We start from the raw sequence: 27,482 nt of genomic DNA, 5'->3' as shown, positions 1-27,482 counted from the left end.
CCCCGGCTCCCACCGCGGCGCGGGGACCCGCGGGCCCCGCCGCCCCCGGGGCCAGGAGCGGGGACAACCCCGGGGGACAGGGCCGGGCCGGGCGCCGGGAGGGGCGGCGGTCGCCGCGGCCCCCTCGGGGCTTCCCGGGCCGGGCCGGGCCGGGTCGGGGGCGGCTGCCGCGGGCGTGTGCGCGCCGCGCTCGCCCGGTCCCAGCGCGGACGAACAATGCGAGATTTGGCGGAACAAAAGCCGCGGGCTTGGGTTGCTGAACACGTCCGAGGCCAGACGAGCCGCCCGATTTATTGGACTGGGTGAGAAAATAATAATAAAATAATGGGGAGGGGGGAGCCGGCGGAGGGGGGGGGGGGCTGCAGGAATTCTCCTCTCAAAGCGGCTTTATCGGGGCTGGGAGCAGACGCGCCGCAGGGCCGGGCCGGGCCGGGAGGATGCGCAGGGCTGAGGCGGCGGTGAGGGGCTGCGGCGAGGCCGGGGGCACCGGGGCGGCTGCCGGCTCCCCCCACCACCGTGCCCAGGGCGGGGGCACGGCCTGGGGCTGTCCCCGAGCGGGGGCTCCGGGCTCGGGCTCAGCGCCGGCCCCGGCCGGGGGGCTCCGCGCAGCCCCCCCGGCGCTCGCCGCTCGCCCCCGCCGAGGTTTGGGGCGAGGAAAGTTTGGGGAGGGCCGAGCGCGGCCCCCTCCCCCTGCCCGTCTAGACTCTCCCTCCGGCGCTTCCCGCATTCAAAGCCACTCGCCGGGCCGCGATTCTTATGGAAATGCTCGGCCCGTCCCGCCGCCCCCCCCCCCGCCCCCCCCGGCCGCCGGCACAATTGAGCGCCGCATTTCCACGATCCCGGGTGACCCAGACGGCTGCCGGCCTGGAGCAGCCCTGGGCCGGGGGTGCTGGGCTGCCCCCCCCCCCCCGGGCAGCCCCCCGCCGGGCCCCCCCGAGCCGCGCCCGCCCGGCGGGGGGACACGCGGCGCCTCGGCCCGGCCCCGGGGGCCCCGCACCGGCCCGGCCCTGGCGCGGGGGAAAGGAGCCTTTCCTTTCTTTTTCCTGTCTTTTTCCTGTCTTTTTCCTGTCTTTTTCCTTTTTTCCTTTCTTTTTCCTTTCTTTTTCCTTTCTTTTTCCTGTCTTTTTCCTTTCTCTTTTTCCTTTCTTTTTCCTTTCTCTTTTTCCTGTCTTTTTCCTGTCTTTTTCCTTTCACCTTCTCTCCCATCCCTCTCCCATCCCTCTCCCATCCCTCTCCCATCCCTCCCTCTCCCATCCCTCCCCTGCCCCCCCTCTTCCCCTAGCTCCCTCTCCCTCCCTCGTGCTCTCTATCCCTCTTGCGCTCTCCCTTCTCCTTTCTCACTCTCTTTTCTCCTCTCTCTCTCTCTCCCCCCCATCTCTCTCCCTCTCTCCTCTCTCCCTCTCTCCCTCTCTCCTCTCTCCCTTCTCTCTCCCTCAGGGCTGGGTTCGGGGCTTCGGTGCAGGCAGGGAAGAGAGAGGGAGGAGTGAAAGCAAGAGAGCGAGAGGGAGCGAGGAGCGAGGGAGGGAGGGAAGGAGGGAGGGAGGGAGGGAGGGAGGGAGCGGAGGGCAGCGCCGCGCAGCCGGTGCCCGGGCGGCGGCGGGGGGCGGCGCGTCACGGCGGCCCCGGCGCCTCCCGGCGAGGCGCCCGCGGCGGCGGCCCGGGCCCGGCGGCGGCTCCGGGCGGCCCCGGCCCTCGCTGCGCTGCCGCCGCCGCCGCCGCCGCCTCCCGCTCGGCCTCGCTGCTCCGGCGCCGCCGCCGCCCCCGCGCTCCGCAGCCGCGGCCGGGTGGCGCCCAGGCTGGACGCGGCCGCTCGGTAGGTGCGGAGCGCGGATCCCCCTCCCTCCGGGCCCGGCGCGGCATCATCCCGCAGCCACCGGCACCGGCAACCCGGGGCCGCCTCCACCCGCGGGCGGGGGGCGAGGGACGCGGCGGGGGCCCCGGGGGGGCCGCGCAGCCAGCGGCGCTGCTCTCGCCTTCTCCCGCGGATGGGGGGGGTGGGGGGGTCCGTTGTCGCCCTCCCTTTGCGAAGCCACCGAGCGCACAGGCCGCCCGGAGCGGCTGGGGGGGCTGGAGCGGGGGGGGGGGTTGTGCTGCGCTCCCCGCGCTGCTCCCCCAAACCTCCCGGCGGCGGGGCCGGGGGGGGCCGTGCCCGGGCTGGCGGCGCGCACACGCGTGTCCCACGGACGTGCGCAAGGACACGCGTGCACCGCTCGCCCGGGGCCTTGCGGGACCCACCGGGGGCCTCGGCCGCCTCCTGCAAAGGCGGAGGGGGGGCTTTTCCGAAGTTCCCCCCCCCGCCAAGCTTTGCCATCGCTCCCCACCTCGGGCTGCGCCGAGGAGGAATTCGGGGGAAGGCGACGAGCAAGCGGAGCGCGGGCATGGCCCTCTCCTGGCTCGTTATCGAATAAGCGAATCCCGACGGATGGGTCCGAAGGAAAATTCAAGCCGAGGTACAACAGGCTCCAGCGCCGGCGCCGGGCTCCGCACCGCCTGCACCTCCCGTGCTCGGCGAGGGCAGAGCCCGGCTGCGAACGGCGCTCGGCGACCGGGCGGGCGCTTCGCCTCCGGGAGCCGCGGTGCGAAGGGCGATTATTATTTTTTTCCCCTTCGCAAACTTCTTGTTGCGTCGCATTTCTTATAATTCTCCCCCCTCCTGACTGCGTGCGAGGGGCGCGTCCGTGCAGCCCCGAGAGAGCTGCTCCCTCCGGTCCAAACACCCCCTATTAATCCGTGTCCGCAGACCCGGCCCAGCCCGTGCGGTGCTCGCAGAGGCTCTTTTAAAGCAGGCCGCGGAAACGAGCCGAAAACAATTTGTAGCAACATTTTTTTTGCCAGAAAAACCCGTGCCAGAAGGCGCATCTGCCCGGTTCCCGGGAGCAGCCGGACTGCGGCGGGGCCGACCCGGCCGGCACCGGGGCACCGCGGCTCCCGGCGCCTCCCGCTTTGCCTGCGAGGCTCTGCCGTGGCTCCGGGACCATTTTTTCTCTCTCTAAAAAATACACCCTCCCCCCGCAGCAGGTCCGTAATTTTTCTCAGAAGCAGGGGGGGAAAAAGGTAGCTGTGCGCTAACGTTTTGTGCGCGGGGAAATTAATAATAATAATAATAATAATAATAATAATAATAATAATAATAATAATAATAATAAAATCCGCAGCGTTTTGATCAGTTGGTCCGTGGATTCGCCGTCGCTCCAGAAACGCGCTCCGCAGGCGCGGGGTCAGGTCCTGCTGGGGCTGAACGCGTTCCTTTTTTAGCACTGGACATCCCCAAAATAAGTTTATCTTCGTGCAGTTACGTCCGTGCGATATTAAAAGCTGGAAATCGTAAAATCTTCCGTTAACCGTGTGATCCCGGGACTTCCATCTCCGCAACGGATCGTTTTATTTGTTTGCGGTTTTGTCTGGCTGCAGTTTGCCTAAGCGACTTTGCAGAAACCCAACTAACCGTGCAGCGGCTTTTCATTTGCTAACGAAACTCAAAACACACCCGAGCATCTTCCGCAAATTACACGTATCCTTTCCTAAGTCTTCACGGATCGGGACGTGTCTAATGCTATGTTAATAAAAAATGCGCTGTCATCAGGATAATCCCGGGGAGAATATAAGTTTGAACGCTGCATACGCGTCTTTTCAGCGCAGCTCGGGATAAACATCGACATTCATTGTATTTCGTCTTTCGGCAGTTAAAAAAAATCCCTATTTATTATTTTTGCAGGACCCTGTATGAGGAATCTGGGTTATGTGGATGTATTAAAGGGGGAAATCAGAAGCAAGCAGGGCGTGCGGCTGGAAGCAAGCTGCCTCGGCGAGGGCCGGGGCGGCGGGGGAAGCTGCGCGGCGGCGGTGCCGGGACCCGCTGCGGCCGCCGCCGGGCTCTGACGGCGCCTCTCCGGCTCTTCTCTTGCAGGAGAGGCGCGGGGACCGTCCCCGCTCTGCCTCGACCCCCCCTCGCCCCCCCCCCCGCCAGGTTTTTCGCCCTCGCGTTTCCCTGGGGAGAAACACGGTCGTTTTCGGGGAGCGGGTTTAAAAGCGGCGCCGTCTCGGCTGCCCGTGGCCGAGGTGGGTCCAGGGGAAAACCCCGGAGAAGGGGAGGAAGGGGGGAAGAAATCCGGCCCTCCCGCAGCTCCCGCCGGGGCGAGGAGCGGGAGAGGCGGGGGATCCACCGGGAAAGACCTTCTCCCCCTGGACGTGCACCTGGGGGGGGGCTGCCAGTTTGCATAAAGGACGGGAAAGGCTCGAGGAAGGCGGCTGAAGCTGCCGTTTTCCTCGCGGCCGTGGCGGCCCCCCCTCTCCGTGCCGCCCGGGGCCCCGACGGCAGCTCCGCTCCGCGCCCGCGGCTGCCCGGGGTGCGGGCGAGGGGCCCCCGGGCTGGGAGAGGCCCGGCAGGGTCTGAGCCCCCCCGAGGGCGACGAGCCCGAGAGCCCCCGGCCGGAGGAAAACCCGGCTTTTCGGCTGCGAGCCGCCTTTGCAGGCAGGGAAGCAGCGCGGGCGCCCGAAATGCTCCGAAATCCGCGGTTTTCTCCCCGCACTGGGCTGCAAGGGCGAAGGTGGTGAGGAAAAACAAAAGCAAAACCAAAAAAACCCCGAGATGCAGCAGAAAAAAAGCAGGCAGGAGGCCACGGGGCGGGCACGGAGAATATAGCCGGGGGGGGGGGGGGTGGCCCCGGCCGGGGGCTCCGGCAGAGCCCGGGCGCGGGGGCAGCGGGGCCGCCCCGTCGGGGCTGAGCCGAGGGTTGGGGCCGGGGGTTGCCGTAGCGCCGGGCTCCGGGGACCTTCCCCCGCGGCGGGTTTGGGGGTCGAGCCGGTCCCTGTTGTCTGTGTCCCCCCCCGGGCCCTCGCCCCCTCCCCGCTCGCCCCGTCGGTGTTATTTTGCTAACACGATCCAGCCCTTTTTCCCCGCTTCCCGGCCACGTCCGCGCTCCCTGGATGCCGGTACCGGGCCGGACGGGAGCCCGATCCCAGAGACTCCGCGTTTCCCGGTGTGGGAAGCTGGGAGAGGGGGCTGCGGCGGGGGGGGATGCGCTGGATGCGCCGCTGCCTGGGACCCGCTCGCTGCCTCTGGGGAGAAGGCAAAAAAATAACCCCCAAGCCCACGCGACCCTGAGCTGGGCTGGTTTTACACCAGGAAAAAAAAAATAAATCCCACCCCACGCAGCAAAGATCTCTAAGGCAAAAAGGAATTTTAAGGGAAAAAAAACCCCAAACAACTCATTTTTGTTTGAGGAAAAATGTGTTATTAATTTTGATGCTATCTATACTATAACAGGGAAAATAAAAGGGTAATTAATAGAGAGTCCGTGGGGTTAAAACTGCGGGAATAAAATAGCATTTGATTTCCGTCCGAGGTCTGGACAGCGCGGCCAGGCCTCAGCGCCGCGGCGGAGCGCGGGAGAGCGTCCAGCGTCGGGGGGGCTCCGAGCCGGGCGGCTTTCCCCAGTGTTTCCCTCGTTTTGCTGCTCGGATGTGCACGGGGTGTGTGTGTGTGTGTGTGCGTGTGTGTGTGTGTGTGTGCGGGGTGTTGAACCGGGCCAGCGCCGGTGCCGCCAGCTCCGTCCCGCAGAGGCGGGAGGTTCTGATTTATTGAAAACTGCGGTTGGAGGGTGCGTGCTGCTGCTGCCCTTCCCCGACCGGAGGGGAGGGAGAAGGCTCTGGGCAGGCCGAGACTTCCCGGGGAAGCAGGGGGAGATGGAGAAGGCAGGAGGAGGCCAGGGGAGACAGGGTGATGGCGGCAGTGGTTATATTGGTGCTGATGGCTGCGGTGGTTGTTGGGGTTGGAGGTGATGGCTGTTGGGGGTGATGGTGCTTGCAGAGATGATGACGGGGGCGGTGGGTGGTGTTGGGCATGATGGTCATGGTGGTCATGATCATGGTGGCCATGGAGGTGGTGGTTGTTGGTGGTGGACGGCGGTGATGGACGATGGTGATGGACGGTGGTGATGGACGATGGTGATGGACGATGGTGATGGACGGTGGTGGTGGTGATGGACGGTGGTGGTGGTGATGGTGGTGACGGGCACGGCGTTGGGGATGGGTGGCGGTGGGGATGGCGGTCACGGGGATGGGGATGGCGGTGGCGGTGGCGGTGGATGGTGGCGGTGGGGACGGCGGCGGCGCGTGTGTGCGCGCGCGTGTGCGCGCCGCGCCCGGCCCCTCCCCCGCCCATTGATGAACCGATAGGCGCTGCAGAGGGGTGGGAGTCAGGGGAGGTGACGTCAGGCGCGGCCGAGCCAATGAGCGGCGGCGGCGAGGGCCGGGAGTGTGAAAGCATGAATGAAAAGTGCCGCGCGCGGCTCCCCCCGGCGCAGAGGCTGCGGGCAGCGGCGGGCAGCGCCCGCGCCCCGGCGGGCAGCAGGTAGGAGCCGGGCCGGGCTGAGCCGAGCCGAGCTGGGCCGAGCCGAGCTGAGCTGGGCCGGGCTGGGCCGGGCTGGGCCCCGGCACCGGGCTCCCCGCGGCCCGGGCGCGCTGCTGCGCTGCGGGCAGAGGCGAGCGGCGGAGCGGAGCCGCGGAGCGCTGCCTGCGCCGCCCCGCAGCGCGGCCGGCCCGAGGCAGGAGGGATGGAGGTGAAGCGGGGAGAGGCAGCTGCTCGCCCGAAGGAAGCCCGCAGGGACGCGGGCTCGGCTCCGCAGCGGAGGAAGAGGAGCGCGGAGGGCGCCGGGCTCCCCCGGAGGAAGGAGGGCGATGCAGGGTGCCCCCCCGAAGGAAGGAAGGAAGGAAGGACGGAGGGATGCGGGTTCCTCCCCGGAGGAAGGAAGGACGCAGGGATGCGGGTCCCCCGGAGGAAGGAGGGATGCAGGTAAAGCGAGCAGAGGGATGCGGGTCCCTCCCGGGGGAAGGGCGGAGGGATGCGGGTCCCCCCCCCCAAGGACGGAGGGATGCAGGTCCCCCCCAAGGACGGAGGGATGTGGGTCCTCCCAAGGATGGAGAGATGCAGATCCCCCCAAAGACACAGGGATGCAGGTACCTGCCAAGGAAGGAGGGATGCAGGTTCCCCAAGGATGGAGAGATGCAGATCCCCCCCAAACCCAGAGGGATGCAGGTCCCCCCCCAAGGACGGCGGGATGCGGGTCCCCGCCGCGGTGCGTGCTCCCCGTGCGCAGGGCCAGCGGCGCCGGAGCTGGGGGTAGGAGTCGCTCCCTTCCTTCTTCTTTCTTTCCTTCCCTTCCTTTCATCATTTCCTCTGTGTTTATTCTTTGCTTCTGTTCCTCCAGATCTGGCTGTATCCAAAGCATCACAAGTTATTATGTATTTTAACCGACAGGCTTGCTTTTTTGCAGTCATTTTGTTTAGAGACCGTTAAATGTATTTATGGGTGGGGAAATGTCCTTTTGGTCTTTTATGCGTATTCGAAATTATGGGAGCAAATTATATTTGCTTTGATTATTGCTGGTTTGAATGTATTAATTTGATAGAGCTCGGGGTTATTAAAAATAATGTGTGCCTAATTCTCAGCACCTGCAGAGCACCATTTGGTTTGCAAATGAAACAAATCTTAAACTCGGCAGAAAATAGACCGCTCCTGCGTGGCCATCCTGTAATTTGGCTCAAAATGCTATTTTCGAGGGCCTGATCCTGCCCGTCCCCTGGGTGCCCAGGGGAGCTTAGCCCCGGTTTGCCGGGTCGCAGGAGCAGGGCCGCTGCTGTGGCTGCGTGCTGACGGCCCCGATCTCCTTGCTAATATTTGCCTCTCTCTTTATTCGTTTCCTCTCCTTCCTTCCCTGAAAGACATGTGCCACCGAAACCCGCTGGCGGAGGAGGCGGTTGGCTTTTCCTGCTGATGCTGTAGACTTCAGGGGTTGGTTGTTATCTTTGGTTATCTAGCTGTATGAGTGGTGTCAATTCTTCATAAAGCTAGATAACCGAAAGTAAAAATAACCCCATTACACGCCTGAGGAGGATGTGGAGAAGAAAGGGAATTCATCAAAAGGAAGGCGAAGAAAAGAAAAAATGAAATGAAAAGAAGGAAGAGAAAGGAAATGAGAGGCGGAAAAAAAAAAGAACGGGGGAAAAAAAGACAACTTTTTGAAACTGGAATTAAAACCCGAGGTAGGATTTTTTTTTTTTAAGACCCTATTTGCCTCCTATGATTTTAAGAAAGAGTTTTCTGATTCTGTGCATGTGAAGAAAACGTCTGTCTTGAGAAAGACAAAAATGTTGCCGCTCTCTCCTCTGCTGTTAACTATAATTGAATTAACAAAGTAAAACTTCCAATCAGATTATGAATTAGTTAAGTGCAGGACACAGACTGCAGATCAAGGATGAACTTTCATTGCGTAACCAGTCGTATAGCATCAGGGAGTCCGTAAATCAATACAGATTACTGTGCTGGATTATCTGTTTAATAAAGCAGCAACAGAGCAATGTTTATTAATGGTTGTTTCGAAAATACGAGCACTGGATTCTTTTTTTTTTCCCTCCCATCCCTTATCTGTTTTATATTTAATTTTGTTCCCAGACAGAAATAACTTGAATATCAGGATTAGAAAGATGGATATGATGATTTGGGAAATGGTTTCTTGCAGTTTTCTTTGTTTTTCTTTCCTAGCACCTCTATCCGACTGCCTTCTTTCTTTCTCTTTAACCCTTTGTCTATGAACATTTCTCTGAATGGATTCAAGATTCCAGGATTGGGGATTTACCAAAAAAAAAAAAAAAAAATCTCAGTTGTGTATGAAACTGCGTGAGGCTAATTGGGGAGCTTGATTTTTGTGTAATTTATCCCTTCTGACTGCAAATTCACGCTGGTCCTGGCCCCTTTCGCTGGATTATCTCAACTTCCTCCGTATGGAATCTGAGGTTTTTGCCGGCTCTGCCTTAGGAGGGAGTTTTGGGTCAAAGCTGTGGACTGGGTGCATCGCGCTCGCTCTTACTGGTCAGACTGGTTGACTTAGATGCCATCTGCCAAATATAGCAACCTATTTGGAAAGGCGTCTTGACGCTGCTTAGAAGAACACAAAAGATCTGTAATGGATTAAGATAGGCATTATAAATAATCTCAGAGCGGTGATTCCAAGGAAAAAAAGATTGCATAATAAAAAAATCAAATATGGGTGGCAGCACTAATTTCGGAAAGGAGCATTTTTAGCATTGGGACTTTGAGAGCCCTCTCCTGTGGGACGCAGGAAGGAGGTGGCTTGTGAGCCTTGCTGGACCCGCTCGTTTGGCTCGCGCGCTGGCTGAGCAGAAGACACCGTCCCCGGTGCCGGGGCCGGGACGAGGCCGTAGCTGGGGGTGCAATGTGAAGGACTTGTCCTGCTCGTACGATTACTCGAAATTAATAAACAAGATTTTTATTTTTTCCCCTCCCTCACCCAGTAATTCAGAATAATTCCCTGCATGTGTTCACTCCCCGCTCGGGGAGCGCTTAAGGAACCCCCCCGCCTGTCTTTGGTGGTTCCCTGAGCTGCTGCTGCTGTTGCAGCGGTCGTGGCCGAGCGCCCGGGCCGTGCGGGGTAGGGACCTAGGGAAGGTCTTGCAAGCTCTGGTTTTCCTCTCTGCCTTGGTCTCCGTTGCCTTTTGGCCGGTTCCTCCTCAAATTAGTGCAAGGCGCCGCCGTTCCGGGCTGGTGATGGGCCACGAGAGCCGGGAACCACCCGCGCCTCGGGCCGTGCAAGGGAAGGGAAGGTCCTGCTTGGACCATCTTGGTCCGGATGGATGGAGCATCTTCTCCTCCTTTGCCCCTTGGAGGCAGCCGGAGCCGGGAGAAGGCGGCCGCCGTCGGAGCCGGCCGCGGCCCCGTGAGTCCTCGCGCGAGCCGGTGCGGACGAGGCGCTTTTATCCGCGGGGAGCATCGGCGAGCGGCCACGTGCCCACCACCATTGGCCGGGATCTCCGGAAAAGGGGGGGAAAACGCGTCTCTGTCCAATGAGGGGCCGGAGACGATGCCGCGCCGTCGTCTTTTGGCTTTTCCGGGTGGCCAATCCGGCCCCGCGCGGGCTGAGGCCGGACGGTGCCGCTCACGGGGGGGTGACAAAGGCGCCGGCGGCAATGGGGGGGTTGAGCCGGGACGCGGGGGGATCCGGCCCGGCAGAGCCCGCAAACGCGGTGCCGTCCCTCCGGCCACGGGGGACAACCCGGCACCCGCCGAGCCCCGGATCCTCCGGCAAAGCCAGGCGTCAACCTGCACCCAGCGAGGCTCCTTTGTGCCCCCCCGGCAGCGCAGGGGGGATCCGGCCCCGCGGGAAAAACGCTTTAATCTGATTTTTTTCCTTTTCGGTGGCGTTGTGGCGGGCGAGCGTGGCCGGTTGTTGAGGTGACCGCGCACAAGCGTGGCTGGCGCGAAGGCCTTGGGAGACGCGAACTGCAATGGTCTTGCAAACAGCTGATTTTTGGTTTTTTTCCCCCTCCTCTCTCTTTTCTCCCCGGTTTGCTCCCGGCGCACGCGGGCGATAAGAAAGCCCCGTGCACTGCCATGACGTTGATCCAAATTGCAGCTTACATGTGGCCGTTTAAGCTTGCTTGGACACCGTGATTTGACGGGTTCGCGCTCAGCACTGTCTGCTCCGTTCTCCCGCACGGCTCCGTAACCGCTGCAGACGTTAATAGGCGGTCGGTCGCTGGCGCGGTCTGTGCGGGGAGATTAGCTCGCCACGGGCTTTTTGTGTTTTGAAACGCTGTGGTTGGGGGGGAAGGAGCAAACGCAGTGCTGGTGTTTCTGTGGTTCAGTCAGTCACCGAGAGGAGCGAGCCTATATAAATGCAATTATTGAAAATTCATCATTGCGTTCAATAGGTCACTTTGGAAACGCCCCAGGAAAGACTCTGGGATCGAGTCTCTCCTGGCTCCTGTCCTTAATGCTCGTGCAGGGGGTGCGAAAAGGCAGCAGATCAATCTGTTATTTAAACTAAAGCCCCTTTGCGCCGCTCGTAACGTACGGGAGGCTGCAGCGGATGCCGCTAATCTTGGGCTGCTTTACGGTGCCAGAGCAGCGTAAGAAAAACCCTCCTGTAAATTAGATTTCTGGCTGCAATATGATGCATTTCTCCCATCCTTGACATGCAAAAGGTCGGGGAACGTGGAGAGTTGTTAATAAGCCAGTGCACGGCTCCGCGGAGGGGCGAGGGGATGGACAGACGGACGGGCCTGGGCCACCTGAGCAGCTCGCCGCGGGTGTCGCGTTGGCCTCCCTCGGGCTCGGGAACTTCTGCGTGGCAGAAGTTCAGATATCCCCATCCTGGCCTTCCTCCTCCTCCTCCTCTTCCTCCTCCTCCTCCTCCCCAGGCTGCCCCGGCCGCGGGGGCCCGGCCCCCTTCGCACCGCGGGTCTCGTCCGCGGGGAGCAGGCAGCAGCGGTCCTTGCTGCAGGCTGGAAAACTGGGAAATGTAAAAATATATTCATGTTTACCGACATTCCCAGTAGAGATTAACTTTTTGTTTGGGAAGGGGAAAACATTCCTTTTTTTGATGAATATCGATAAATTCTCAGCCCCGAACTGTTAAAAATACTTAAAATTCTGGATTTTTGTGTTTGAGGAAAGATTTCCTGATCAAAGTAATTTTCTGCTGGCTTTTTTTTTAATTTTAAGTAGGAGACACAAGGAAGGGCTGGTGCGGATATGTCTAAGCAGCAGGGACACGGGAGGTTGTGGCACCTTGGTTCCCAGCCCGGCTCTTCTGGGCTGGGCACCGGGCTCGTTCCCGGCTCCTCTCGGAGCCGTGGTGACAAATCCGTTGTGCAACCACCAAGAAATTGTATTTTCTTCCTTCCCCTTCTTCCCAGGCGCTTGCATTCCGGACCGCGCGGTTTTCCAGAGCCCTCGAGGCCGGGAAGCGGCGGCGGGTTTTGGGGCTGCTCCTCGAGCCGGTCCCGAAGGACCGGTGCAGGATGCTCCGGCGGGCTGGGAGGCGGCAGGCGCGCTGCTCCGGCACCCGTTTCCCTGCAAAGGGGCTTCCTGCCGCCGGTGCCTATGGAGGTGCCTATGGAGGCGCCTATGGAGGCGCCTATGGAGGTGCCTATGGAGGTGCCTATGGAGGTCGGGAACGCCGCTGAGCGCCTGCGGCCGGTGCAGGGGGCTGAGCGGGGAGCGCGGCTCTGTGGAGCCGGTGCCGTCTCGCCCTTGACAAACATCCGTGTTTTCAAGGGACCGATTTCTCCGCCGGGATTAGGACAAAGCGGCTGAGCGGGCGCGCTGAGCCGCCCTCGGAAGCAGATCGGGCCCGGCTTTGATTTTAAGTCCATTTTCGGGGCTTTTTCTCTTGTCAGAGCTGGGGAAAAATTGCTCCATCTGACCTTCGCCGCTGCTGCGGCTCGCCCCGTCGGGGGGGTGTAGGACGTATGGTTTTGGCTTCTCGTTTTCTTGGGAGGAATCGGCAGGCTGGAGGGAGGAAGAGCGCTCAAGGAGAGCGAAATTGTCTGCTTTCAGGGTGTCTCACGGGAGCAGGTTGTTCTGGGGATGCCCAGGCCACCGGCCGGGCGGGCGTCTAGGCCAAGTGACCTCGCGCTGGCATCAGCGAGCCCTGGCTGGCTGCGCGGAAAGCGCCCCAAATCCTACAGTTATGGGATAATGCATCCGGAGAGGGTTTCTCTGCCTTGCACTGCCAAGCTGGCGAGCTCATATCCCCTCCCCGATCCTGCTGAAATGGCCACGAGACGCGGCTGGTTTTGTGAAATCTGCCGTATCGGGGTGTCCGGGCGATCCCGAGCAGCAGGGAGCTCCGCGGAGATGAGCAGGAGGCAGAAAACCCGAAACAAAGCAAATTTCTTATGGTCGTTTTTGGATTTGCTTTCGGTCTTGGGGAGGAATCGCGGCTTTGCAGGAGCTGGGCTCCGGGTGTGGCTGCGGCGGGGGAAAAACTCAGGCAGGTGACTTCGGCTGCAAAAGGGAGTTGGGCTCCTGATTTGCTCGGGAGCTCTGATTAATCCTGCAACACCCAGCTTGTTCCCTAAGGACTTTTCCCTTTCGGAGCCAACTCTGCCTGGGAGCTGTGGCCAGCGGCGGCCCCCAGCCCGGTGCCCGCTCTGGCCGGCGGATCCCCGTCTCTGGCAGATTCGCTCCCTAATTCCCCTTTGTTTTGGCTTCGAGCAACCAAAAAGGCACCAAAACTTGGCCTCTCTCTCTTTTTTTTTTTTTTTTTTTTTTTTTTTTTTAAAAAGTTATTTTTCCCTTAAACGCCCCGTTTCTGGGGCCTCCTCTGAAAGCAGCCACCGTTTTTTGCAGGGGGGATGCGGGGTGCAAACGGGATTTCACCGAGCAGCTCAGCGGGCGCCCGGGGGGGACGCAGCGCACAGGTTGCCATGGAGAATGGCCATTTTTGCACCTCGCCGCATTGGGGGGGGGCTCCGGAGCCTAAAAAAACAATTTTTCTTTTTTTTTTGGGGAATCGGTTTTGCGGCCGCGCGCGGGGCTCGCCGCCCAGCTTGGCCCCGCCGCCTCCCCCCGCCGGGCTCCCGCAGCCCCGGCTGCCGCCGCGGCTCCTCCGCGGGCTCTCGTCTCCGGTAGCCCCCCGGTAAGAGGCCTTTCTGCGTGTTATGACACCCGGAGAAAGCGTGGGAGCAAGCGCCATTCTTCGCCCCCGTCGGCCGCGGCCGGCCGCCGGGCTCAATGGGCGGCTTTTTGTGCCGCTCTGTGCCTGACTAATTGAGCTGAAGGACTTGCGTCTGGAAGGGCTTGAAAGGGACTTTTGTTGCCGGCGGCGGAGTTTGTGGAAGGCGGACGAGCCGCCGCTTTCTTCGGCAACGCGGGGCCGGGGCAAATCTGACTCTCGAGGGCTTGTGCCTCGCAGGGGAAATCGGGGGGAAAAAGGAAAAAATTGGGGCTGCCAAATTCGGTCCGGCCCTGCAAGGTGGCGAGACGAGGAAATCCGGTGAAAAGCAACGATGCCGGGAGCCTTTGCTTTTTATTTTTGCAGCCCTGGCGTCAGACCGCGGGTCGGGATGCTCGCCGGGTCGGGATGCTCGCCGGGTCGGGATGCTTGCTGGGATGCGCTTTCACCAGCGCTCGGAGCAGGGCGGCCTCGTGCCGGGGACGCTGCGCTGACTTGCAGGGACGAAGGGTTTAACCCCGGATTTCCTAATCCCCAGGCTTGGGCGTCTCGGCCGGGATGCGCCAAAGTGCCCCAAAATAGTCCCCAAACTGGGTCTCGCTAAAGAGGAACGTGAGGGTCCTGCTCGGTGGGTTTGCTGCAGCAGTTTGGGTCTTCCAAGGCCAGACAGGGAGCGCAAGGACATTTTTCCCTGCCTTCCCTTGCTGATTTTCCATGCCTTTAAACCGGATTCGTTGGGAAAAATAATGTGTGATTGCAGCCTTACGTTTTCGGCATGTTGTGCAGAGCGGCTGGGGAAAAAGCCCCGGGGAACCTACCTGCACCGAGCATCACGGTGGGGCGTCCCCTGCGCGGGGAGGAGGAGGAGGAGGAGAGGGAAACCGGTGCTTTTGGGCAGAAAGGGGTCTCGTGTGACACCGCAGAAATGGGGGAGAAAAAGGGCGTGTGGCGACTATTTGGAGGCCGTTTGAGGCGAGCGGGGAGCGTGGCTCTCCCCTTCCCCAGCCGCATTTTACTGGGGCTGCTATGAGCTGTGTTCGTGCATCCTACGGCTGCAAACTCCTGGGCCTTGTACAGAGCCCGCTGGGAATTATTTCGAAGAAATATGTTGGAAAAACTGAACCTGGCCCCAAACAGACAGACACAAAGGTGCAGCGCTGCTTCACCCCCAAAATCGCTGTTTTAATTTGCAAACGCAGCCGTTCCTCTCTCGCCTCCCTGCGAACTTCTGGAGATGAACCGTTTCTCTTTCCTTCTCAGCATAAAATCCCATTGTGTTTCCTTTTTTTTTTTTCCCCTTTGTCATTTTTCATTTCTTTGCATCGATCTTTTCCCTCTAAGTGCTGGTGCCGAGGCCTTTTTAGCGAGCGCGGCTGTCAGAGCTGCCAGCCTCCATCCACACCCCGTGCGGATAAACGCGCTCAGCGTGTGCTGTTTGGCAGCAGGTTTCTAATGCAAAGTGATTAAAACATTTTGAAAGTTGCATTTCTGACGGGGCAGAGACGCGAAGGCGCGCGGCTCCTCTCCGGCCCGGGTGGCTGCTGCCGCGCGACGGCTTTGGCCGCGGTGCCGCTGGGCCACGTGAACGAAGGAGATTTGCAGGCCAAGGAGGCGTGAGGCAGGTCAGGGATGGGGAAAACCAGAGCAAAGGTCTGTGAAACAGGTGTAAAATGACTTTTTTTAATAAATATATATATGCTTGTGTATATATATATGTGTGTGTGTATAGAAATAGCATGTGAAGCGATGCTGCCTATTAGTTGTGAGCACGAAGGAGCCGCTTGCGCGAGCCTCGCCGGCCGCCCGGCAGCACCCTCCACCCCCTTCCTGCTGGTTTCCCCTACCTTCACTTTAAATCCCTTTTTTTTTTAAATTGATATAATTTCCAAGAGTTATTCCAAAATTCTGGAATTGCACGCAAACTTGGAAATCGCGGCTTGGAGTGAAAAGCGAGTGAAGGGTGTTGCCGCCGGGAGCGGAGCGAAGCCTGGAAATGCGGAACCCGCCTTCCGGCCCGCGGCGTGCAAATAAAGCGAACCAAATTGCTCATCACTCCTCTATTTTTTTTTTTTTGTTGTTCCTCCTCGTCTTTTTTTAGCAGGGAAGGGGCTGACTCACTTTTTTCGAGCACTCGATGTTTGCAGAAGTGCTGCCTGTTTTCGACTGTGAAGAGGCCTCGCTAGGCTGGAACCTGCTGCGACCAGAATAATTAAAAAGCGGGTTTATTTTTACAAACGACCGGTAATTCTGGGTCCGCGCGTTTCAGAGCGCACCAGACTGCCTGCAAATCTGCCGTTTTTACATGGCCTCCGAGCAAACCCCTAAAACCTGGACTCGAACTGGGAAGCTCTGGCCCTAGCAGGGATTATTGCTCCGGCCCCCAAAAGCTTCCAGCTTAAATAACAAGACTTTCCAAGTGACTGGGAAAAAGCAGGTGGGGACTGGCAGGAGCGATGGAAATCATAGAAAAATCAGGCAGTTTTAGCTCGGATGAGGCATAACGAGGCCAACGGCAGCAATACCATTATTATTGCTGATCAATAACAGCACAGCTCGGCGATATTTAGAATTGTGCAATATGGGTTTTCTGCATTTTGCTGCTCGTTTCAAGGCGCGTGGCTCCGGCCGTCCCTGCGCGTGGTTTCCTTTAGCAAGTGGCACCGTTTTGCCGAAATCGTGAACCTGGGGCTGCCGCCGGCCGTCGCCCGGGTCGCCGCGTGCCGGGATTTCCCGCGCCGCGCGAGGCTGCGGCCCCTCCTCTGCACCCGGCGGTTTTGCTCTTTTGGGGATGGGAAATTGGTTTCTTTTTTTTTTTCCAGATTTTCTCCCCAAAACAGCAAAACTGCAGGGCGAGCTGCTGTCGCGAAATCCCGGCTTCGGTGCATTGCAATGCATTTTTTTCCAATGGGAAGAGAAAAGAGCTGGGTGGGAGCACGGCTGACGGCGATGCCGGGGCCCGGGCCCTTCGGCTTTGGCCTTCATCACCGTCCTTCCTCTTCCCCCGCCCCTCCGCCGGATCATTTGTGCAGCCAGCACTGGGGGAAATTTATGTAATCTCTTTCTAGATGCAAATGCCAAAATCGATGCACGGGATTTTGGTGTGGTTTCTCGCATTTCTTTGCCACCCGACCGTCCGTGGCTGCCGTGGCCCTTCCGCCGCTTGGCACTGGGAGGTTTCTCCACGCGATAGGTAGCTGTGTGGGTTTTCTTTTTAATTCTCCGTTTAAGCCAGGCTTTGTCTCGTCTCCAACACATCTAATGAAGGGGCAGCCGCTCCCGTGCCGATGGTTTTTTTTTTCCCCCAATTTTCTCGCGCTCTGTTTTACCAACACTGCAGCCGCTCGGTGCCACCGTTGCCGTACCCGGCGGGGACCGGGAGCCGTCGGGGCGATGGCGGGGAGCGAAACCGGGGAACAAAAAGCCCCAAGGAAGACAGCGGCGTTTGCAGGGTTGCCGTCGTGGTCGCGCGCGAAAGAGTTAACCCATTAGAAATGCCGAGCCCTTCTTCCGATAGTTAAACCTGATTTGCATGCATTTGCATAATGAATGTCATTTGCATTCTTGGAGGTTGGCTACTTCTGTGGGAAAAGTCAAAGCGGGATGGCGGGGAGGGCGGCGGGGGGGCCGCGGAGAAAGCAGGGCGGATTTTCCCGCACCCCCGGGGCCCCCCGCCGTGACCCCCGCGGTGCCCGCGCCCTGCTGCCGCCCCGGCCCGCGACGCCTTCCCGCGGCACAAAACCCGGCGGTGCCTAGGCCGCGCCGACCACGTTGCTTCCCCCCCTTTCTCCCTCTTTTTTGTTTTAATTTGCTCCTCCAATTCCGCCCCGGCTCCCTTTCCCCCCCGCCGCTGCCCTCCCCTCCCCGCGGGGGCAGCCGTGCTGAATCGGGAGCAGAAAGGGGGGGAAAAAATAAAGGGAGGAAAAAAAAAAAGGTGGGAGCCACCATTTTAGGCAGCCGGCATGTGTTAAAATGGCCGATGCTGTTCCCAGGGCCTGGCGACGCACCGGGAGCCGGTGATGTTCCCGCTGCATCCCTGCAGCATCCTCGCTGCATCCCTGCTGCATCCCGCTGCATCCCGCCCGCTGCGCCCTTGGGTCGAGATCCGGCCGAGGCACCCGTGGTGTTTTGCTCAACAGGATTTTCTTTTTTTTCCCTCCCTGTGGGTCACTGGTGTTGATTTTCTTGTTTTTCTCCTTTTTCCTTTTTTCCCTTCTCGCCTCTGCAGCGGTGGCGAGTGCGGCCGGGCCCCGGCGAGGCGGGAACCCCCGGACCTCGCTCGGGCGAGCGCAGGCCCCGCGTGGCCCGGCCTGGAGAGAAGAGGGAAAATCTGCTTTGATTTGATCTGAAATTTTTGTGGAGGGGCCGGAACCAAAGGCAATTGTCCAGTTCTCTTCTTTTTAAAGAATTTTTTAATCAGCGTTAAAAATCTCCGCTGAATGCGGAGCTGCTTGGGCTTCACGGCTCAACCCTGGTTTTTCTCTTAGTGTCATTAGATGGAATTTATTCTTAATTTTTCTGTGGACTGCAGTGATATTAGGGAAATAGCCATTTTCTTTTTTTTCTTTTTCTTTTTTTGGACTAGAAAAATGCGACAGACTTGGTTTTCCATTGCTGAGGACATTTGTTGGCTCTTTAGGGGAGAAACAGTGTGAATCGCAGCTGAGCTCGTACCCTGCTTGTGCTTGATCCGCCCGGGCGCGAGGGGCTTCCACCTGATTCGGGGCAGTGCAAAATCAGGGAGTGAGAAGTCACTGCACTAACGCCAGTCTGAGCGAGGAAAAAAATCCCTATATAGGACACCCAGCCTGGCAGGGTACGAATTTTGCTGCGGGATTGCAATATTTGGCGTGCTTTTAGCTAAAGCTGCAGCCGTGCGAGGGCTGCGGTTTGGGTGCCAACCTTCCCGGTGCGGCATGCGGGCTGTTTCGATGCTTTTTGTAATTTCTCCCCATCCCGCTGTTGCCGTGAGACCTGGGACGTGTTTTTGGCCGGCGCTGGGGCAGGCGCTCGTCCGGGAACAGGAAATGCTCCCCAAAGCTTGCAGAAAATCTGCGGGAGAGGGTAATAAAGGTGGTTTTGTCGCTTTTGTTTTAATTCAGATTATCGAAGTGTCTCGCGGACCCGGGAGCGGGGGCTCGGAGCGCCGAAAGCCCCCTCCGAGTACCGGGAGGCAGCAGGACCGCCAGCAGCATCACCCTGCGCCGGGGCGCGAGCACGTCGTGCCGAACCTCGGGGAGCCGCCGCCGAGCCCGCTCGCGCCTTCCTCCTCCTCCTCCTCCTCGCTCGCGACACCAGTCCCAGGCGGCACGTGCGGAGCTGTGGGCTCTGGTGGGAGCCGAGCTGGGAGCCGCCGGTGAGCCCGGGGCGGCGGGCGGCTTTGGGGGCGAATCCGCCCCGAGGCGCGGTGATGGGCGCCGGGGCCGGCGCGTCGCTAATGAGGCGCAGCTGAAGCGGGGCCGTCGCCCGTGGCCGGGGCCGACTCACAAACTCGCCATTGTCTGGGGGCGGCTCGGGCGCGCTTCCCTCTCCCCCTCCCCGCGCCTGCCCTCTCCGCTCGCCCTCGCACAAAGCTGCCATTGTGCCGGGGACTTGGTGATGGCAGCGTTATTTGGTCCAAAAAAAAAAAAAAAAGGGAGAGAAAAGAAAGAAGTGGGGAGGGCGGGGGGGGACCCAACAAGGTGAAGAGGTTTAAATCAGCTTAGCCCAAATGCCAATTAAAAACCAAAGAGGATTAGGCTTGTGATCAGCAGAATAGACGGTCATTGTACCCGGACGAGGGGTCCCCCCCTCCGGTGCCACCTCGGCCGCGCCGACGGTCCCGCCGTCCACCGTCACCTCCTTCCTCACGCGGCGGGACGGGGGATGCGGGGCGGCGGCCCCTCGCCGGGGTTAAATCCACCGGAGCCGGGCCGACGTCCGCCCACGGAGCGGGGCAGCGGGAGCCGCCGGGCGCCGTGCCGGGGCGAAGACCTTCTGCTCGCGCTGTTGGTTTGAAGCTCGCGCAAGCACGCTCGCCTTGGCTGGAGGTCCGCCTTGGAGAGGTCTTGGACCTCCAAGGGGTCCGAAGGGTCTTGGAGCTCTCCGAGGGGTCCCCTTGGAGAGGGGTCCCTCTGCCAGGAGGAGGGTCTCCCCAAAACAGGCTCTTAGCCCCCGCGTGTCCCTCGGCGGGGAGCTCCGCGGGCTGGAGGACACCAGCGTGGAGGCCAACGTGGGGCACCCGAGGGGCTGCTGAGGCGCTCGGGAGAGACCGTCCCCCCGCGAAACCTTCCCCCGTAGCCCCACGCGCCGAGCTGCTCGCCCCGACGCAGAGCTGGGCCCGGAGCGCCGGCTCGGATGACCATGGAGGGCTTCGTCCGGATCTCTGCACGTGGAGCACCGTGGGGAAGCACGAGGAGCGTTGCGAGGGCTCTGCCAGCGCGGGACATCCCGAGGGGACGTGGAGACGATGTTTCGGTGCTTTCCGTCCTGGTCAGACCTCAGCTGCCCCGTTCCCGATCTCGCTGTTTGCGTAACCGCACGATTCGGGGTCTGCAAAGGTGGAAGCGGAGAGACCAGCGAGGCCAACACGTGTCCGTGTCGCGGCCTCGCCGGAGAGGAGCCCGGGGCGGGTTTTGCCGTCGCGTGCACGCCTCGACAGCTGCCACGCTCACACTTCCGCAGCTCGCCCCTGCCTCTAAGCACCTCTCAACAGATACCAGTAAACCCCCGGTAATAGGTGTTTCGCATTGATACGGCTGCTTTTATATCGCAAATGGAGTCTGCAGGAGCTGCACTTCCATTCTTGATGGCACCGGTGGCACTGTGAAGGCAGAGCCCCGTGCATCCCGCGCGGCACACCCGCATAAAACGCCTATCAGCCAGCCCCGAAGTAGCTTTGTGTCGCACCGGCAACACGCAAAAGGTCTTAAGTATAAAATGCAATGTCAACTTCACGGCTTCTTCGCACTTTCCGAACGAGACGCCAAGCGCACGCGGGAAGCAGGCCAAGAGGGAAGACGTTGAAGGGACATTAGCAGCTAATTCTGGTGGCACTTTGCCATGTCTTGCACAGGTCCAGGCAGGTGCCAGGAGGTTTTATTTTAGCAGCACTGGAGTCATTTTGGCTGACGGCTCAATCCAAGCCCTCCTCTGCTTCCCGCACCATGTTAGATGTCTCTCTTGAGCGGTGGTGGGTGTTGAGGAAGCCGCTGCGTGTCTGTCCCTTCCCTTCTGCGGGATTTGTGCCACGTGAGTCCTCTCCGTTAAGGAACAGTGCCGTCCGGCTGAGGAGCCCCCGGCGCCGCGGTCCCTCGGGGCAGACCTTCCCGTCCGGGCTTGCACGCGGAGCCGGCGCAGCGGAGCATCTCCGGAGAGCCGGGCCTGGGGTGGCCGGAGGGAGCCCAGGCGCCCCCGAATCGCCAAACGGTGCGTTGAGAAGGTGGGCGCGGACTTTGCATTGCCCTGCTCAGCTGTGAATGCGAAATGCTCCAGCTTTTGCTCCGTACGGAGGAAAAAAGAGCGAAAGGGCCTTTTTGCTGAAGAGTCGAAGAAGGAGGAAGCGTCCCAGCTCAGGATGGACCGGGACCAGGAGGCGTTTGTCCCCTTTCCCGGGCACGGTTAGCAGCAGCTCGCGGAGCATCCTCGGGAGCACGCCTGCTCCCGGGAAGCACGCCGGACCCGTCCCGAGAGCGGTGGAGAGCTGCCGGGAACGCGTTTTCCGGTGGGCAGCGGGGGTCCACGGAGCGGAGGGGACCCGCTCCGGGCGCAAAGGCGGGAGACGGGGACGGAGCTCCCGTCGCGTGGAAGGTTTTCCGCCTCGCCGGCGGCCGCGGATGCCCGGCGGTGCCCGGGGGGGGCGGCGGGGGGGCCGCGGCCCCTTTGTGGCCGCCGTGTAATTTATGGCATGAGCGGCGGGCCATTGTGGCGGCCCGTCCTGCGCGCTCGCCGCCGGCTTCGCCTCTCTTCCCAGACCCCCGCTGTGCTCCGGTCCCGTACCGTTGCCAGGGGCCGGGCCGCCCGCCCCGCCGCTATGCGGGGCCGCCCGCCCGCACCCATCTGCAGCCCCGCGCCGGCCGCCCGGCCCCCGCGACGTGCCGGGGGCCTGGGAATGGGGCTGGCGGCCCCTCCAAGTTCACGGCCGGCCGGGGCTCCATTCTCCCCGCGCCTTTCAGCGCCGGCGGGGTCCGCGGCGCATACAGATCCCCCGGCCCTTTCTCCCGCTGACAAGTGCGCACATAAATAAATTACCCCCACCGGGCCGGTGTGGAACAATCTGTCCCCGAAACGCTATTCAGCGCCAGACAGGCCCCATTATTCCCCCGATTAAAGCCGCTGGAGTAGCTTGCAAGGGTTACAGTTACTCTGTCAAACTGTAAATAAGACACTAAAAATAAAGGGAGCGAGCGCGAGAGCGAGGGGGGGAGAGGAAAGCCAGACTAATGCCTGCTGCTAGGGAAACCGAATGAATCCCTAATGACGCCTGTGTACAAACTGCAAATAATGGGGGAGAAGTGACAAACGGACCTCGGCCGGGCTGCGGCGAGCCCTTCGTCCTGGGAGCCGCGGCGGGAGCCGTGCTCGCCGGCAGCATCGCTTTGCACCTCCGCCTTGCACTGCTGCTTGCACCTCTGCCTTGCACGTCTGCCTTGCACCTCCGCTATGCACCTCCGCCTTGCACCTCCGCCTTGCACCTCCGCCTTGCACCTCTGCCTTGCACCTCCGCCTTGCACCTCCACCTTGCACCTCCGCCTTTGCTCCGGGGAGCACCCCGCGTTGGGAAAGCGCCTTGCACCCAGGCTTAACCTTAGCAAGAGGTCTAGGTCTTGCCGATGCATTTATCTTCCAGGGGCACGAGATGCTGCTGCTCTCCCAAACTGGGGCCAATGGAGCAACCATGGCTGCTTGGCTCTGGGTCCCTTTTTGGGGATGCGGGAGGGAAGCGTTGGGGACGGCGCCGGGGCTCCCCTCTGCAGCAGGTCGCCGCTCTCGTGGCACAGACCTGCTGCTGCTCCTCGCTGGCTTGGATAGATTGAAGGTCTCCGACCCTGGAAAACCCTCCTGGAGAAAACGCATCCCCTTCCTCGCTGCTCTCTTGCCAGCTACCTTGCAGCGGATCCGTCTTCTCCTGGGTTGGCACCGCGGAGCTGAGGATGCTCTGCAGAAAAATTATCAGCACATGCTCAGCTTGGGTTTCTCTTTATTCCAGAGGGACGCGGATGTGAGGGTGTCATTTCAGGTCCGTGTCGGACTCTTTATGTCATCCGCAGGTGGCTGACTGCCTTTCCGCCTCCGCGCCCCGAGAAGAGCTGCTGACCCGTCGGAAAGCCGACGCTGCAAATTCGCCCCGTTAGCATCAACAAGAAGCCTGGAGGGTTTTTTCCCTGTCTGGCTCCTGTGTTGCTCAGGGAATTATTGTTTTGATTCGTGCTACGAAAGCAGCTAAAACCTCCAGAGCAGAGGGCCCCGGGGTCAGGCACGTGTCTGTAGGTGGATGGTCTCCCGGGCATCTCCAGGGAGCCCAGGTGGGTGAGGGACCTGGCGTGGATGTGGCCCCGGGCTGGAAATAGAGCTTCCATCTTCCAGGTCTAGGCTAATGCCAGGGGGAAAATCCCCACGGGGGAAGGGGCTCTGGGGGTCTGGGCTGGACCTTTTCTGCACAAAGCAGCAGGCAGGGTGGGAGGCAAAACGCCAACCCCGGACCAGCGGTGGGGACAGTACTCGGTGTTAGCACTCATCCTCTCTCCCACCAGAAGCAAAGCAGCACGGGTCTTTGCGCACCTATAAACATCTTTTTCTAGCACAGTGGGATGTGCCCTTCGTGCGGCATCCAAGCGGGTGCAGCAGGCGCTGCGTGCCGGGTTTTGGGGCTGTCCTCCCGAATCAGGATCCGGCTGCTCGCGGCTGCAGCCGACAGAAGCCACCTCAGGCTCCTGACATCTCCCAAGGGTTTCCAGGCCAGCTGGACTCGCCCGGAGCGCCGTTGCCTTTCCCAGTTGGGCCAAACCTGGGCTTAGCAGCGTTCTGCCCTCTCCGTCTTAGGAAAAAAACCCTTTTTCCCCGCCTAGTTCCTGGCCGCGAAGCCTCATGACTCCGAAGGCGCATTCCTAGGACATTCCTGGTGCCGGGCGGTATGTGCAGAATTTCAAACAGCAGCTCCGAGCTTCCCGTCGCCGGCCGACTCCCCCAGCCGCACTCGCTGATTTACTCTGTAGAAACTCCTGGATGCAGCGGGGAAAACTTGACGCGGGACTCGGCACGCCACGATCTGCTGCGTTTATTTTCCTGCTTCTCGAACTTAGTGCTCGCGCCGGCCCTGGGCTCGGCCACAGCAGCATAAATCCGCGACGGTGCCTTTTAGCGCTGCCGACACAAATGTAATTAAGATCAGGCCTTATTCTCCTCTCGTTTAAATGATTATAAATCCTGAGTGTTATTGCTAGTATTAATAGTAGTGTTTCTGTAGCAGCCACGGACCTATGTAGGTGGCAATGGAGGAAGAGGTGTGCTCCGTCTCCCCCAAGAATTTGCTGGTTTATTTGGCAAAAGGCAGAGAGATATTTGAAAAGCGGCTTGTAACCAGCCAGAGCTGAGCTAAGAGATGTTTTGCCTCCGCTCCTAGGGAATTGGTCTTGCCCAGGGACTTGGATGTGGCAGCATTCAGCCGCTCTCGAGCTTGCCTTGAAAATGGCAGGACTTACTAAAACCAAACTTATTTGCCTTTCCCTGCTAGGGTCTCTTGGGTCACATTTTTGAAGCGTTTCTCTCTACCTTTAAAAACATGATCATTGCCGCTTTTCCGTGAAAGCTGTGATTCTCCTGCATGCAAATTGTGCGGCTCCGGGAACTGGAGCTTTCACGTGGAGTTTTACGAGACTTGCAGCTTTTGGCCCCGCTGCAAGCACATCCCGGCCATGTGCGGAGCATGTTTGCCCTCCGGCCATCTGGAGAGAGGAGGAAAATCGACATTAAATGTCTTTATACCAGTTCTGAGAAGAGCCAGTGTCTGCCTTTCACTCCTTCTTTGCATGGGATTTTCCCCTGAATATCCGAGTGTTTTTTTCCCTGTGGACATACCCTAGACGTGTCCATAAACCAGAAGCCAGCAGCCCGCTCCTCCCCGCGTCCGCCCAGGCTGCGCAGCGAGGCTCGGGGCTGCTTCAGAGCTGGGGGTGGCACCGCTTCCAAAACGCCGCTGCCAGGGCCTTTTCGAGGATTAGAATGAGGCCAACACTTGCACTCCGAGTTAACGCTAAATACCTGATTTGGAAGGTGCTTGCTGGCGCGGCAGGCCCACAAAGCACACACGCTTGCAATAATAGCCAGGTAGCTTGCACGGCTAAATCACGCTGGGTATTTTTTTTCATTAGAACCTCCTTTTACAGCCCGTTTAAATGCTTCCCCGCAGGCTCGTGCGAGGGCTGTTAAGGGCTTCATTTGAATAAATAAGTGCATAGGTAAGGCAGGAACATCACCGCAGCCCCCTGGAAACCTCCGCGCCGGCAATGGCATCGGAGGACCGGCGAGTGGGAGAAGGGGGCTCAATGTTATATATGCCATAAAGTAGAGTAATTAAGTATTACTAGTTTTGATGAGTTCAAACAGAGTGACTCCAGGAAATAAGCCCCTTCTTTATAATTAGTGGGATTTCCTCTGCATCAAACGGGGAGATTGATTCTTTAATCTGCTCACATGCTTTTGATTTGGTCTTTCAGCTGCTTGTACCAACTGCTTCCACTCCCTGCTCTTGCCGATAAAACCTTGCAAAGGAGATTTTAGGAAGGCATGACCTGAGTTGAGGTCTAGGATTTTCTTTGTGTGTGGTTGTTTTGTGTATTTTTAATTTACCAGAGATGGTGATGGTGATGAAAACAAAAATAATATATAGAGAGATTTTTAACATCCGCGTATGTTTAGGTCAAATACTCGCTTTTTTGTTGTTGTTGCTTCCTCTTGCCTGCAATAGCCCTGAACTGTCCCAAGTCAGGCTTATTGCAAAATTTTGCCCTAATGAATCAAGCAGAGACTGAACATGGGGGCTCTGAGCGGTGCCGGCTTTGCCCTGGAGCTGGGACGTGTCCTCGGGTGCAGATGTCGTGGTCAGCATCCAAAGCGGGGTGTGATGGGGCAGCAGGGATGTGTCTTCTGGGTTCTCGTTGCGTGGAAAAGCTGAGGTCTGGCAAGGCTTTACCGTCTGGAGGGCTCAACCAACGTGAGGACTTGGCTTATGCAGGGCTTGGGGTGTGCAGAGAAAAGAGGCCCCTGCTCTAGAGGGTTTGGTCCTGGTTCCGGACTAAAAGCAGGAACTTTGGAAGCTCTGCCTGGAATGAAATCCCTGCCTTTCCCTCTTGGCCACGTGGCCTTGGCGCGCAGGCGGAGGTGTCTTCCCAACGGCAAATTCAGAGGGGATCAAGACCTTGAAGGGGACTCAATATTGCTTGAGGCTCAATATTGCTTGAAGGCAGCTTGGGCAACGCCAACGGCGAGTGGAAGAAGCTGGTCGTGAACAACCATCTCCTCTCCATGAATATTCACGGAGTCGATGAGACGGTATTGATCTTACAGGAAACGCAGTCTGGCGTCTGCGTTGGTTCCCACCATGGACTGAACCTACCTTGTGCGCCCAAAATAGCTCAAATATTGAGTCATCCCCCAAACAGCCCCCAGGCCGGATTTCTTTCTGGAAAGGTTTGGCTCTTCCAGGACCACTGAGGAAGGGAAATCTGGGAACGCTTTGTTTTCCCTCCACCTTTTGGGCTTGCTGGAAAAGGACCACTCGGCTCGGCCGGATCCCCGGCGGCGTGAGAGACGGACGATGGCACGGTGGTCCCGTGGACGGGCTGTGCGAGGAATCGGCCCGGCGGCCGTGCAGCAGGGACGGGCTTCGCTCCCGCCCCCCCGGAGCTCCAGCCCCCCCAAAAAGGGGCTTTTCCTGCAGGGCTGGGCTCCGGCGGGTGCAGGATGAGGCCCTGGGGTGCAGGGGAAGCGGCGCGGCAGCTCCAGCTCAGCATGCTCCTCGCGCGCCTTCCCTCCTCCGAAGCCGTGTCGAACACGGATCGTATAATTAGGGAGCCGGCGAATACCTAACTGTACAATTATGCAAATAGTGATCAAAATCACTGTTTTCAGCAGAAACGCCTGAAGATCAAGACAGGAGCTTCATGCAACCTTAATTTAATCTGGTCCTGCAGGAGGGGGAAGGTCTGGTGCATGACCCAGGCTCGCGCGCGCCCGTGTTGAGCACGGCTGGGGCGGGAGGCGGGAGAGCAGCGCCGGAGCATGCCAAGCGCCGGCTCCGCGCGGACGGCGAGACGCGAAAAACGGCCCCGCGATCACGTTAACGTGTTGGCAAACCGGGGAAAAAAATAGCGTAAATGGGAGTGCTGATATTTACAGCGATTTTCCTCTTTTCTTTTGATTTGCAGGTGAAGAATGCGAGGCTGGAAGAAAAAAGAAGAAAAGAAAGAAAGAAAGCCCTCAAAGCCAGGAAATCTGTGTTAATTGCTTATGAGTGTCTCTGTCTAAAAAATTATCGAATTGATGTTGTCGTGCTTTTTTTTGACAGCCTGTCTGTTACATTTTTTTAAAATATTCATGCACCGAAATCTAATTACTAGGCAAATTTAATGATAATGAAATGAAGGCACTTTAGCAGAAAGCACGGGGCCTTGTTAATGTTTTCTCAGCCTCTGTCTTGTTCGTATTTTTAAATTTTTTTTTTACAACTGCCTTTCTTGCATTAAAAAAAAAAAAAAAGGATTGCCGAAAATAAAACTTGGATTGCTGAAAATGTTTGTGGTGGCTCCGTTCATAATGATGGGGAATTTGCAAGGTGATTAAAGGTGTTTTGCAAAAATCAAATGAGCCTAACCTAATCAGATAAGGCAGATGAAATATTATTATTAGAGAGGTACCGTTAAGATCGTGCCTGGAGGCCTTAACAAAAACGAGGACCTTATTGCGCTAGGCGATGAGTGTATGTGAAGGCAACAGCACCTTGCCATCCTCCGGCCCCTCTTCCTACGGCAC

At 59.3% G+C, this 27,482-nt stretch overlaps 1 long non-coding RNA gene across 2 annotated transcripts; it reads left to right on the top strand.

Annotated features, from left to right (window-relative positions):
* The first annotated feature begins 148 nt into the window (after nt 1-148).
* LOC112990847 (uncharacterized) lies at nt 149-27,243 on the top strand. Of its 2 annotated transcripts, none has more exons than XR_010385374.1 (3): nt 149-302; nt 18,578-18,831; nt 26,879-27,243. It is a non-coding gene; the product is annotated as an uncharacterized LOC112990847 (long non-coding RNA). The 2 variants fall into 2 exon arrangements; XR_003261168.2 differs by lacking the exon at nt 149-302 and adding an exon at nt 7,856-8,043.
* The last annotated feature ends 239 nt before the right edge of the window (nt 27,244-27,482 follow it).

The sequence above is a fragment of the Dromaius novaehollandiae genome, chromosome 29 (assembly GCF_036370855.1).
Source record: "Dromaius novaehollandiae isolate bDroNov1 chromosome 29, bDroNov1.hap1, whole genome shotgun sequence".
Taxonomy (NCBI): Eukaryota; Metazoa; Chordata; class Aves; order Casuariiformes; family Dromaiidae; genus Dromaius; species Dromaius novaehollandiae.
Note: the sequence above shows the minus strand (reverse complement) of the source record. Positions and strands in the feature narration are given on the sequence as shown.